Genomic DNA, 15,330 nt, shown 5'->3' with positions numbered 1-15,330 from the left:
CCACTGATTCAATATTAATGATCATCATAAATATATCATGTAAGATGTTAACTAAACTTGCCAACATTTTATCCTCCTTCAAAAATAAGAATTCATTAAGGTATCTTAGTTCGAATTATTTAGGTATAAAATAATGTCGCACTGTGTAAGGAATATAATTAATTTTCCGTATTATAATGTGTCGATATTGCTATTGATTTGTGATTTAGTAGTGTCAAGGTTATTACTATTGCATCACAAAAGAAAAACACAAATTTATGTAAAATGATTGGAGCAATATGAACTGAAACGGCTGCGGTCTATAAATAGACCGCTGGGCACTTATGATATCACGTGAAAATAACAGTGGAGAAAGGTGTGTCATTGCATTCTGTACCACAACGGTTGATATCAGCAAGTGACTGTCGGCAGTAGGACTGTGCTATTGCAAGTAGATTAGCATCTGAAAGATGATTAGCACCTATTCGATCCCCAGAACATGTTATTGTATGCCCTAAATTGGAAATAAATGTGATACGGTGTACGTCTGCAGTGTATACATTTTTGAACAATGGATATATTCCTTCTTTCTTCGAAGTACAGAGGTCTATAAAATATGCAATAATATTTCTCGACCAATAAAGAAAACCATGCATCCTATTTTCACCAACATATTATAACAGTAAACAGAAAAAAATTCAATATTGTGATGGTACGATATATTGCTGTCCTGTGCTGTGGCATCATGGTCTAAGGCATCCTGTCTAGGACTCGCGTTACGGAATGAACGTGGTTCGAGTCCTCATGGGGGAAGAAATTTTGTCATGAAATTTCGGCCAGTGTATGGGACCAGTGCCCACCCAGCATCGTGATGCACTTAGGGAGCTACGATAGGTAGCAAAAATCCGGTTTGACAAACTAGCTACAACGGCTGGGAGGATCATTGTGCTAACCACACGATACTTCTATTCTGATTGGATGATCGTCCACCTCTGCTTCGGCACGTGGACGTGAGGTCAGTAGCCGGCTGGTCGGTCTTAGCCCTTCATGGGCTGTAGCACCAAGGATTTACTTTTTTACGACATATTGCTTCGTTTTCTTTCGTAATATTATGTCAGATGGTATCACTTTTGACTAATTTCTTCTGTGGCCAACATCACATTGAGGTTTTCTATTCCCTGTGTAAAAAATCTCTGGTAAGGACACAGCTGAAATGACGTCAATAATAGGCACGACTTTGTCTTAGGCAGCAGAGTTGTGCTGAATGTGCTCGATTGCATTGTACATCCTCATGCTCACGACACATAATTTGATAATTTTTTTTATAAGTAGAGACCTTTTGCTCCACCTTCAGGATCTTGGTTTCCGGATTACAGAAACTGTGAGAGAAAACAGAATGGATGCCTTTACTCTTCAGGATACGAAATTACTACAGAATGCAGTACGAGAGTCCTGTGATTATACATTTGACACCAATAGTGAAATTCTGTTCGTGAAGTGGGATGACAACAGATGTGTACCTGTAGGATCAAACTTTGATGTAGGGGCTTCTGCAAGCAGGTGGGACAGAAATATAAGACAGAATATAAGTGTGCAGCAACAACAGGTCATATTTTTTTAGTAGGTTATTTTATGACACTTTATCAACATCTTAGGTTATTTAGCGTCTGTTTGAGATGAAGATAATAATGCCAGTGAAATGAGTCCGGGGTCCAGCACCGAAAGTTACCCAGCATTTGCTTATATTGGGTTGAGAGAAAACTCCGGAAAAATCTCAAGAAATACGGTAAGTACATGGGTGGAGTGGACCATCATGATTGGTTAGCAGGGAAATATGCCACTTCAATTCATGGAAAAAAGTGGTACTGAGATCTCTTTGTCAGAATGCTGGATATGGCTATAGTAAATGGTTGGATTGTCTACAGAGAAATACATGGACGAGACTCCCTGGACCTACTTGAATTCAATATCTCTAGATGTTTTCGAACTGCAAGAGAATGGAGTGCCCTATTCCATCACCTCGATGCGTGAAATTTGGTATGAGGATAGATAGTAGAGGTCATTTCATGGCAAAACGACCCTCTCAGAAACACTGCCAGATGGAATGGTGTAAATGCAGACCAGTAACATTCCGCAAGAAGTGTGATTAAACCCTCTGTCAAAAATGCTTTGAGCCTTACCACACTCGGTAAAGACAGACATTCCGAAAATAAATGTTTCATTATTGCTGCAGCATTGTATTGTTGCATTAAATACTAAAATGTCATAAATAAATTTATTTATATTGGTGTAAATGTTTCTGGTTATACTACATTAAATACACAAAAAAATATATTTACTATATTGCAAATGAATACGCAGATATCATAAGTGCCCAGCGGTCTATTTATAGACCGGGTGATTTTCAGCTACTTGGTGCACGGCAGAATAAACAAAACATATTCTTGGCATCTTATGGATGAAATTTATGAAATAGATATATTATTTTCGTTTTTTTTTAATAAAAATAATTTGGGCGTTAATGGGTTAATAAAAACCTAAACTAACCAAACCTAATCTTCGTATATACAAGATGTGTAACTGGAGTACAAAGGGAACTTCATTTGATTAGGAATGTACACGCGAAAATAAATCCAGATAAGGATCACGGTGACACTACAAGAGAAGTCTGTGCATGCGCAGTTTGATCTCAGAGCCAAGTTCTTCCTGTCATGAGCCCCAATGGCGAGCATATTTGGCACTGCTGTATGGTATGCATTATCCAGTTGTTCCAAATGAATAAAAGTTTTTTTTTTTTAAGTTGACTCTTCAAATGCCACAGATAGAATAATACAGAGTGGACCCCTCGAACTTTCCTGGTTTCCATTGCTTCTAAAAAAGAAACAGAAAGAACAACAATAATAAAGACAATACGCCTTATATCCACCCTTCATGTCTAAAAAGCGAAGAATCGAGGAATAGAGGCTCAATATGGCATATTTGAAATTCTGATGGCATCTGCAGCAAGGCAACATGAAGAGGATGAATGCCAGATCTTCGGGAAATTTTTAGCTAAAAGACGTAGCAATGTTCATCCATAACACAGAGCAAAGTCCAAATGCTATTATAAACAGTTCTTTCTACAGTTTACCGTATACATTGTTCTCAACATTGTACTGTAATGTTCATCCATCACAATGCCTGTTACCATATTAAGAGAGTTCCTTCAATTCTCCTGACCTTGTCAAGCACTGCACTGATTACACTCAATTAAAGCTCAAACTTTTCTAGCATCAAGTACGTCCAATTGGCAAGATGTGGATATGAATTTTCAGGCTCTCTTCATTTCCTTATGAGTGATGCCTTGATGGTGTCACTTGTGGGTTCCAGACCTGTGGTGTTACTTAACCTTTTATATATTGGTAGAAAATAAGAACACCTACCTGTAGACTTCTGACACATTACCTGTGCACTCGGCAGATGCCAAAGTGGTAATTGCCTCGCTATAACTCACTACAAAAATATAAGTTCAAGGAGGCCTACTTAGCACAGCGTAATACACAAATACACTATTACGTTATCCCACAAATTAAATAAACACAACAAAAGCAGGAAATATACCCATTTTCAGAACCACATGACAAGCAGACGTGTTCTTTACTCAGAGAGAAAAATTAAAGTTTTCTGGAAATGTAGTAGTGTAGCGCAGAGTCTTTCTCTCTATCTTTTAACACCATTTTCTCCATTAACTAATGGTCAGAAAACGCACAGAAAAAGTGTTATGCCCTCTCACTGTGAGAGTGTCACATAATAACATTAAAGAACTTATGGTATTATATTATGATATGTTAGGAAGGCAAATCTCGTTGCTCGCAATCACAAGCTTTGTGATGAACTGATGAGAACGCCACTAACTCTGTCATAAGAGTAGCCAGTATCAACACTCAGCAATCCCCATTCAGACTTAAATTCAAAGAAAATACCGCCAGTCATTGTATCAGCCGGACGCTTGGGAGTTCAGTTTAATTTGAAACGGTAAAGGGTGCAGTTGTTTTGTACCTAGGTGATTTATATTTTAATATTCATTATAATGAGTGAAAGTCGGAAAAATCTCAGTGGTTCTCAATACTAGAAACACCTCTTATTGAGGTTCTGGCTGATATGTAAATCTATTACCAGACAGTACATCTCATTTGACGATATGTGTCAGAGGATGAACTGCATCTAAAATCTCATTAGTGTAATATGTAGCTAGTTAGCGTTGTATGCAATGGAGGGGGAAAGGAACTGGTCACCCTACCCCATTATCTCCTGGCCTAGTTGCCTTATGAGTGATGCCTTGATGGTGTCACTTGTGGGTTCCAGACCTGTCTTCGGACAGTTGACTAAACAACAATACCGGAAACTCGAGAAAGACAAGGCAATAAAAAGAGAGGAAATGGTGAGAAAAAGTGCAAAAATATGTGTTATTTAAAAAACAAACATAGCCAGCTTGTTCCAGTTCGAGTCCAGGTACATCAGAGTGTAATAATGTGGTGAACAGCAGTTACCGAAAATAGTGCAGCGTGTGGTTCATTTTAGTCAGGCGTTTCTGATATTAGAAACAGTAATAATGACGCAGAATCAATTATTTCATTTGATCCAAATGACGCATATAGGGCGAAATAAGGGGCAGAAATATTTTTCTCTGCCTAGAGGCGTCAAGTAGCTAGATTCGACCCTGCATGTTAACACACCGGATGATGCAAGAAACATGATGCATGGCACATGGAGCGTGACACATAACGCCATGTTATTTGATCTAATGAGTCATTCAGTGTGGAGTCATCAGATGGAGATCTTCTGCTATTGTCAATAATAAGAATGCGAAGATAAGGCATAGGTTTCGGATTCATTGGTTCAAAACGTTGAAAATCATGGTGCTTGTAGTGTTTTATTGGTGGAGTTAGAACAGCATCCAGACAAATTCACAGAATATTACAGAATGTCCAAAGAATCATTTGAAGATACAGCAAACTGTGAATATTCCTAATAGATGGAAAACATGTATGAGTATTACACAAGCACATGGACTTTTCACTCTGATTTCAGACTTGGGTAGAAATAGTGTTGGTGCTAGGGTTGCCAACTATTTTTGAAGAAAATATGGGAGACTAAGTGGTCTACAATATTTCACATAAAAAATTGAAAAATTATTCAATTCAGTTAGCAGCACTAAAAACAATTTTATTGTACATTTTGGCAGTTAGGCTTAAATTAAAGTATTTTTAGATATTTTATCTAGTGTAATAGTTTCAAACAAATTGTAAAAATTTCCTACATGAGTAATTGAAGTTGACTGTGATTTGCAGTTCTGATTTGATTAAAGTGTCGCGCTCCTTTTTCGAACATCTGAGGATTGCGAGACTTCATATGTGAGTATAGGTATATATCAATGTTAACAAGCTTGTTAAAATTGGCCATAAAGTCATTTAAATATGTGCTCCTGCATATATGACTTACCGGTATATGTCTAAATTGCAGGTAGTAGGCCATTGATGATATAATGAGGAGAGTTCGGCTGGCACCGTGCATCGTGTCCCAGCATAGCTCAGTTGGAAAGAGCGCTCAGCACGCAGAGTTGAGAGGTCCTGGGTTCGATTCCCGGTGCTGGAACGAATTTTTCTCAAAATTAATAGGTATCTACATGTTGACTACTAACAAAAAATAGTAGTCTTGATTATTCAATGTGGATGCGAGACCATATATACGAATGTATGTATATATCTGATTACTTAATGTTCATAACAGAAAACACTCTTTGTATAAGCTTAGCTGCACATTCCAGGACATCTCTGGAACAAGAGAATCCATCATATAAATCACCTTCAACCACGTAAAAATTAAATGTTTCAATTAATTTTTACATTATGCAAAAATAAGGTAGGAAAAAGTTTGAAGAGAAGAGAAATGCGGAAGTCGGGAGACTGTTAAAAATTGGATGGTGCCGTATGTTCAAAAATGGGCGAACCAATGTCCATGATGAAGAGAGAACCTCGACCGAGTATCGTGAATGCAGATCTGATTTGTTTGGTTGACAAAAAGGTTAGAGTAAACCACAGGTTTACCATGTCAGAGCTTAGTGAGGATTTTCCACAGATTAGTCGTACTCTTGTGTACAAAGTGATTACCGAAGATTTGGGCTACTGGAAACTTTCTGCCAGATGAGTGCCTAAATTCCTTTCTGAGGAACAAAAGGCTCAGTGAATGGGAGCAGCACTGTCCTTTCTTGAGCATTACGAAAGAGAAGGTGATGCTTTTCTCGATCAGATTATGAAAGGAGATGAGACTTGGGTGCGGTATGTGAATGCAGAAACAAAGCTTCAATCAATGCAGTGGGGCCATACTCACTCCCTGAAAAATTCCACAAAGTGTCGTCAAACACTTTCCACGAGGAAACTTGTGGCAACTGTCTTCTGGGACAGAAAAGGAATTTTGCTAGTGGAGTTCTTGGAGAGGAATGCCACAATTAACGCTGAGCGTTACTGTAACACATTAACAAACTTGAAAAGCGCAATTTAAAACAAACGTCACAACAAATGTTGAGCTCTGGGGTGATTTTCCTGCATGACAACACCCGGCCGTATACAGCGTGTCGTACTGCGACCAAACTCCGAAAGTTCAACTGGGAAGTATTGGATCGCCCTCCCTATAGCCCACATTTGGTACCTAGCGATTACCATCTCTTCATGCACATGAAGACGTGGCTTGGCTCGAAGTGCTTTGACGATGACGAAGAGTTGAGAATCAGCGTCGTAGGTTGGCCGAATTCTACGATTGTGGAATTTCAAAGCTCGTCAAATGCTACGACAAGTGTCTCAATGTGACTGGAAAATGTGTGGAAAAATAAATTAGAGTGTACAATTTCAAACGTATTGTAACCCAATTCTGTAACGTCATTCACAGGTTTGTAAGAAATAAATGGCTACTTTATGAATAGCCCTCGTAGAACAAAGATACATATTGCTTTTTTATATAAAAACATTCTAGCATCCCCAGAAAGAGTAAGTTACGTACTCGTGCTCAGAGGGCATTGCACATAATGTTAAGATATTTTATTAAATAACAGAGTAAAAAGTAAAAAAAGAAAAAAGAAAAAAGAAAAAGAAAAAAGAAGAAGAAAAACATATCAGAATAATTGAACTTTAAATTTTCTCTCTAGACAGGAATTTTTAATTGATTTTTTAAAATAAGGAGCATTAGTAAATTGTACACTATCTACCAAAAAGTAATTGCTAGAAGTCATGTTTCTACTGTGCAGTGGTATGCAGACAATAAGGTCACCAGTTGAACTGGCCTGCACAGAGTCCTGATCTCAATCACACTGAGCACCTTTAAGACGAATTGGACCGGCGATTGAGGTTTCGGGAAATTCGGCCAACTTCCATTGTCCAACTGAGTGCCATATTGCAAGAGGAATGGCGACGCATTCCAGTGGATATACTAAACAAACTAGTGGAAAACATGCCTGAAAGGGTGGCTGCTGTTATAGCAACAAGAGGTGGTACCACGAGGTTCTAAAGGGGCAAAAATAGTGCCCAATTACTTTTTTGTAGATAGTGTATATTTGGGAATTTAGCTATTAAGTTACCATGTTATAAAGCCTTGGACCGAAATTGCTACTGTGATTATATGCTACAGCTATGATACATTTAGGTTCTGTTAAGCATAATATATGTTTTCTGATCTTTTGGTTTTATATTTATGTCAGTGATGTCAAAGCAAGCGCATTTTTCTGACCTTGACGTCGTGCGCGGGCATCAAGCACTAAGTATGGAAAGAGGAAGGGTTGTGTATATGAGTAAGCAGCCTGTAGGATTAAGAAAACAGTGGTGCACAAACTTCAAACGGAACGTGACATTTTATGTCGTTATTTTTATATGGCTTCTTTCTGTTTGATATTATCTATATTGTCTGTAAAACAAAAGTACTAATACCAATTTCTTAATATTGCAGTTGTTTTTAAATGTTAATAACATAATTAAGAGTTAAGAAGGAATATTCACATAAATTCCATAGTAGTACAACTATACTGTACTAAATATCCCAAAAAAAGAGATTGAGTATGACATGACAAGTTGTAATTGATATTGATGATACCTTTAGCCCTATAAAAATAATCAATCAACTAATCAAGAAAATATTACAGTACAAAGCAAAGTTACCTAGGTGCTGTATATGTTTTAAGTGTAACTAATATTCCATAACAAAACTCTTATCGCATTATGCTTTTAAGGTGATATTGGTGAGCAACTTCCTATCATCAGAATATTAAATTATTTTCTCGAAATGTTCTGAAGCTATAGAGCTGACATTTTTACAACACATGGGGATGTATCTTTTGCTTATGATGTAACAGTAGTTGCTTTGTTAGTCATTCATTTCCATGCGAATATTTTCAAAACTTTCAATACACTATCTTCAGTAATATGCATTTACGGTATATTAAATTAACGAAAACATTCTGTAAGGCTACTAAATAAATAGGCCTGTATCTGAAAATTTCACTTGTCTATAAAGAAAGTTGAGAAAATATTTCTTTTGAACAAAAAAATCAAACTTGTGAAAAATGAACATTAAAATTAAAACTTACATTCTTATAATGCAATTATACTTCCAGACAAATCTAAAATTTAACATGGATACAGTTTTAATAAGTTCTCTTCCCTTTATCTATTGAATCAGTGCTGACCATCCCTGAACAGGCTCTCCTGAGCTCTAAAGCACGCGCTTGCTCCTATGGGCATCAATTGACATCACTGATTTATGTGAATATAAATTAAATATATTTCGGTTTTTATGTACGAAATTCAATAATACATTGTTATAAATTTGATGGAAGTCAAATACTTTAAATCCTGAATACAACAGTTCTGAAGGGTTATCAAGAGTTTATTAAGGCATAACTTTATTATTCTTTTCTGTAGCAGAGTTAATGGCATGAGGGAGGTACTATTAGCACTGTATTAACTTCGCACTTTCTTAAACATCAACCATAGCACACCAACTATTTACTTTTCTTACACATACTGCTACCACAACCACTAAAAATTTTGATCAACACTTCAACCATTAATGCTTCATTATACTACTCTGATTGCTCTCTGCAATTCTTTTAGTTGGTTATTTAACGACCCTGTATTAACTACTAGGATATTTGGCATTGATTGTATTGGTAATAGCGTGATGGTATTTGGGAAGATGAGGCTGAGGGTTCGTCATAGATTACCTGACATTCGCATTCGTCTTTTGGTTGGAGAAAGCCTCGGAAAAAACTACCAGTAATGAGCACAAGCTGGAATCGAACCCTTGCCCGAGTGCAACTTTGGTTCAGCAGGATCCTTGTCCTTGTAAGCTTTTTATTTGTTATATACATTAATGGTAACATTTTCACAATTCACTTTTTTGCTTTAAAAAGCTAACAATTATTGTGTCTACTTACTGATTGATGTCCACGTTTTTCTTCAGTGATACCGTACACCGCAGCATAGAATAATGAATCCACAGAGAACTTGATTTCTTCTTTTCACTTTTCATTGAAAAATATTCCAGCATAAACTTTTCAGAAATATTCTCTACTTTTTTTATTTTACACCACTCTTCAAACTTCTTATATTCCTCTTCATACCTCTGTCGCGATTTTGTTGGAATTAATAAATCAGTACAGCTGTTAATGCAATACCATTGACACTTATATTTATAAATAGTCATGGTGACAATACCGACAATAATAACATTCTTCAAATGTTTCTTGTACATGGCTCTCTATATGAATCAATGACCTACAAAGCAAAGCGTCAAATGTTTCTCGTACAAGGCCCTCTATATGAATCGATCACTTACAAAGCAAATGTATATAGCTGGCAATAAAAATTTTTCATTTAGACAATATTCAATTTTACATTATTTTTTTATCAAAGCTGATGAAACTTTGTACGATACACATGTCGTAACTTCATATTACAATACTAGACCGGTTATCAAACTCGGCCTGCAGCCTTGTTTGGTTTGTTTTGTGCATTTATAATTGTTAGTTGAGTGTTTAGTTTTGTGTTGTGGGTTTATATTCGTTTGCTGAGTGTTTCATTTACACAGAAACATTTACATAGACCTAAAAATAGTGAAATAAGTATAGTTGTAGTGTTCAGTTTATTTATAGTTGTTACATTTAGTTGGATAAGTTGTTAGTTATGCCTAAGAAGAAAAGTATTAGATCTGTACTTAGTTCTGCTCTGAATGAAAGAAGATGGGGTCCTAAAACAGTGAAACAAATTGAGAAAAAATTCTCGTTTTTCATGAAATTGTTCAAAGTGACCACCAACAGCATCCAAACACTATTGATGCCGCCGAACTGCTCCACGAACTAAGTTCCGTAATGTGTCCAGTGTCATAGCTGCACATGACGTTAAATTTTGATTTGTTCTCGTAGCACATCCAGTGTAGCTGGCATTTCCCAATAAACAACATCCTTTAGGGTCCCCCATATGTAGAAATTGGTGTTAGGTTTGGGGACTGTGCTGGGTACTCGACAGCACCTCTTCGACCTATCCATTAAGCTACAATTTCCCCGAAAATGAGAATTTTATCTGAATTTGTTCTAAAGTTATTTATAAACGAACAGTGTATACTTTTTTTAGGCTAATCTGTATTTTAAGTCATGTTATGTTACATTAAAATTAAATTTCAAATGAAAATTCTGAAGAAATTTTAAGAAAACAGCAATAATAAATCTTGGTCAGTATTACTTACTGAAAAAGAATATATAAGGTATCTGGTTCTTCTCGACATGATTCAGTAGCAAAATTTCGGATGCTAACTGGTCATGACTGTTTAGCAACACCCTGTTTAAAATTGAAATTTTTTGTTCACCAAAATGCATCCTGTGTAACCTAGAAGACTCTTTGATGAGTCAAGAACATTTACGAAAATGTCCAGCTTCGGCATCAGATGTTTTGGATTCGGACTCTAAATTATACTGCAAAGTTGCAAGGTGAATGGAGAACTTCCAAGTGCCTGGGCAACAGATACTGCTGCTGCTACTATGTTACATTAAATCAAATTTTATTTAATTTCCATTTCGACATGTACAAAACACAGTTCTGAATTCATTTATGCTTTAGATTGCATTAATGCAATTTCCCCAAACTATCATTTGTCTCTTCTTGGCAATGCATAAACAATGTCACATTACAAAAATTCTGCTAACAAGTTTGGAGTTAGACCTTCTATATAACCCTAAATTATATGTGTTTTTTAGGTTTTCATGGTGAATGTGATTTGGATATTGCACTATGTCCTGGAGCTAACATTTCTAACCTACATATAGGTTCCATGATCAGGGCAGAGAGCCTAGGTAAGACCAGACAGTTCACCTACTCTGCTGGGCATGTAGCGCCTGGCCGTTCCACGTGCTGAGCTCAAATGACAAATTCTGAGGGGAATATCTGTCAGTGACTAAGCTCTTAAGAGGCTTTTGAGGCTCATATACCGATACATATATAAAGCGTCTTAAAATAACCTATTAAAATAAATCAATGTTAATAGTAACTCATGAACTGTTGTTGAAAATGACCATGAAGTCATTTAAATATGCGCTCCTGCATACATGGCTTGAATGTTTTAATTGCAGGTAGTAGGCTATTGATAATGCAATGAGAGGAGGTCGGCCAGCACCATGGATCATGTGCCGGTGTGGCTCAGATAGAAAGAGAGCTCAGCACGCACAGCTGAGGGGTTCTGGGTTCGATTCCAGGTGCTGGAACGAATTTTTCTCAAATTGATTCCTTGATTCCAACAACTTGTTTTCAAAGCAGCAATCTGGCTTTATATAATACAACTCACCCAGTGGTGATATTAAAAAAGTTTAACAATCAGTTCTCTCATGTATATTAAACATTATACAGTATATGTCCATGATAATTGCAATTATTACCTTGAAATATTTTAACAACTGGTTCGTCAATACTGGTGCGAACCGGCCAAATATCACCACTGCACTCACCTAACGAACAAGTTGTTTATTTCAGTCAGAGTATTAAAGAAGCCATGAATAAAAAAAAAAAGAACATACCACATTTGTTTTCGTTGATTTTAAATCTGCTTATGACAGTATATGGAGGAGTAGCCTAAGCTTGTAGAAAAATTGCACAAAATAGGAATCAGAGGTATTATACTCTGTTAGTTACAAGACTTTATCACACAGCGGTTCAGCAAAGTTAAATATCAGTCATATTTTTCAAAATACAAACAAACTATGGGTGTACTTTAAGGAACAGTATTGAGTACAACATTATTTAATAATTTATCAATGATCTTCCCAAACCTTTGGCAAAGAAGTAAAGTTTGCATTATTTGCTGATGACCTCGTCATCTGGGTTTCAAAACCAAAGAATAAACTCAAGTCATTGGAAACCCAAATTAACACAGCTATGACTAAATTGGAATATTGGTGCTCTACTAACCTAATGCAAGTAAATGCAGACAAAACTAAGTATCAAATATTCACAAATGTCACTAAACCAGTTAATATAAACATCAAGCTTAACTGACTTCCCTTACAAAGAGCAATCAGTTCACAATATCTAGGAGTCATATAATAATAATAAATTTAGCTTCTCTTATGAAAAGGTTGCCAGATTTGACACAGTGTATTACATATAATTTGGAAACACACCTAATACACATTTGAAACGGTTAGGGAATCGAATATGCAAAATGTCAGAAAAATTTACAACTGAGTAGCGTTTGTGCTCATTTACAGTTAAGAGAGGGGGGGGGAAATATCATCAGATAGGTTAGAACGATTTGAATGCCATATACCGCGAGAAAAATAATAGTACCGATTGATTGGCATTGATATCTAAACCAATCAACAGCCATCGGTTAAGATAACTTGAAATTTCCATTATCACTCCCATACAAATGATTTCTCAATATCTGAACTGATCCTCTGAGGGCAATAATGGCTATTTCCTTCACAATGCTGTGGTTAGGTCCAGGTTTTTACATTCGTTGGCAAAGAAGGAGGGTGTGGTACCTCGTGCTCCCACCATCAGACCAACACATCAATGTGGGACAGGCTATATTTATCTTTATAGTATGGGATTGTTGGTTCATGGATCCATTTCTTTTCACTGTCCACCTCATGCAGTTGGTCTGCATGTGTCTCAAATCTGAAGGTGGGATCGAGAATGTATGCCGAGTTGTTCTTAATGGCAATGATATCAATTCGCTGAACACTTCCTTGTGTGGCTAGTCCCTGCACCTCTTGATGGACTGTAAACCCTACTTCCTTCAGTGACTCGGCCAGTATAGAACGGACAGCATGGTGACAGATGTTGCGAAGGGCCTCACTATAGGGGCAGAAGCCAAGATATGGGGAAGAGTTTCAATCTCGCTGAGACAGCGCCTACAGCGGGTACCATCCCGACTTCTACCCGGTAAAGCTCGGACCGGAGCGACATAGCCTACCATTTTAAGGCCGTCTATCCATTCCGAGAGGATTAGACCTTTGTGATTTCTTATCCAGCTGTTTGCTGGGGGGAAACCTTTGTTAAGAATCACTCCTTTACCCTTTTGTTGTAATGTACACCAATTATTTTCAAATTCTTTGTCTCTTAAAGCGTCTCTAACTTTTCGAGAATCCACAAAATTTTCACGATTATTTATAAAAGAATTAGCAGGAGTTAATTTAAGGCTCTTTAAACATGTTTTACTCTCCTCAATAAGGTCTCTGGTGGAAGTAATGTAAGGATCATTAGTTCTATGTAATACCCTTAAGCCGTTAATGTGTTGTAGTGTGGATTCCGAGTGTACCTTAAAAAGACCAAGTCCTTTATATTTACGATGTGTATATATCATAGAATCGGGTGTGTCAGCTGGTAGTTGCAAAATTTCTTTAAGAGTGCTTTTAATAATTTTATCAGCGTTATCTAAAAAAGTATTGGGTACTGTTATCAAAGGCCTTGTCTGAAATGTGTAGATTAATGATGGGCAAATTGAGGAATTTAATATACAAAACATTTGATCAGGATGTAATAAAGGCGACGAAATTAGCAAATCTAATCTAGTTTTCAGGTCGTTTAAAACGGTTTGGGAATCGAATATACAAACATCAGAAAAATTAACACCTAAGTAGCGTATATGCTCATTTGCAGTTAAGCATGTAATAGTCGTGTCATCAGAAATGTTTAGTTGATTTGGATGCAGTTTACCGCGAGAAATATTAATAGCTACAGATTTATTTACATTTATATCTAAACCAATAGCTTTGAAACGATCAATAGCCATCCTTTTGAGTTCTAAAGCAGAGTTTTTGTTTTTAGCTATGATAACAGTATCATCTGCAAAACCAAGTACAGTAATAGGTTTTAAACCTGAAACAAGATTGAAACCATATTCGGCAGCGATCAAGTTTTCTGACACTTCATTTAGGATGTCATCAGTACATAGATTGTATAATGCTGGTGAAAGGGGCGATCCTTGGGTAACTCCTTTTCGTAAATCTATGGGATTAGTTTTTTTATGATTGATTTCTACTCTAGTGGAATTATTTAGTTGAAGATTCAAAATTAACGTTTTCAACAAGCTTGGAATAAGCAAGCTATCTAATGTGTGTGATAGGTGCAAGTGCCCAATATTATCGAATGCCTTACTAATGTCATGGAAAATGAGAGTTGCATCACATTTTTTAGATTTTGCGGATATTAAAATGGACCTGAGAAGGGATGTATTAACTATTGTTCCTGGAGAATGTGTAAATCCCCTCTGATGAGGATTGAATTTTATGTATTCTCGAAGGCGTTTATCGAGGACACATTCAATTACCCTACGTAACATGGAACAAACAGTAGGCCTAATTGGTCTCCAGTTTTTAAAGTCATTTTCGTCACCAGATTTATAAATGAGAACACTTATTGCGGTCTGGAAGCATGGAGGTACGTGACCAGTGTGGAGCATTCTTGTAGCTATGGAGGAGATGATTTCTGCAGCACTATCATCCTTCAGAACTCTCATCAGGACGTGGTCTGGGCCAGGAACAGTGTCCATCACGATTCGAGATATTGAAAGCGCAACTTCTGACTTGGTGATAGATTTCTGGAATGTTTCATCTAATTCGAGTATTTGTGCTTCGGTGTAATGGGATGGGTATTCTGATCGAATATTGTTATTTGGTTGAGAAAAATTTGAACTGTCATGTTGTTGCACCTCGCTGACATCTAATTTGCACGTTGCTTTATTTTGACTCAGTACTGTTCTTATTGCTTTCCGCCGTTGATTGAAGTAGTCGAATTGTGTTTTCTCATAGAGAAATATGTTTTTTTTTTTTTTTTG

General features: G+C 36.7%; 1 long non-coding RNA gene across 1 annotated transcript; it reads right to left on the bottom strand.

Moving 5' to 3' along the window:
- Nucleotides 1–411: 411 nt before the first annotated feature.
- LOC138705797 (uncharacterized) lies at nucleotides 412–9,238 on the bottom strand. The gene is made up of 2 exons (XR_011333789.1): nucleotides 5,461–9,238; nucleotides 412–2,850 (listed from the first exon to the last, which is right to left on the bottom strand). It is a non-coding gene; the product is annotated as an uncharacterized lncRNA (long non-coding RNA).
- Nucleotides 9,239–15,330: the final 6,092 nt, after the last annotated feature.

This window comes from Periplaneta americana, chromosome 9 (genome assembly GCF_040183065.1).
Source record: "Periplaneta americana isolate PAMFEO1 chromosome 9, P.americana_PAMFEO1_priV1, whole genome shotgun sequence".
Taxonomy (NCBI): domain Eukaryota; kingdom Metazoa; phylum Arthropoda; class Insecta; order Blattodea; family Blattidae; genus Periplaneta; species Periplaneta americana.
This window is presented reverse-complemented; position numbering and strand designations above follow the sequence as displayed.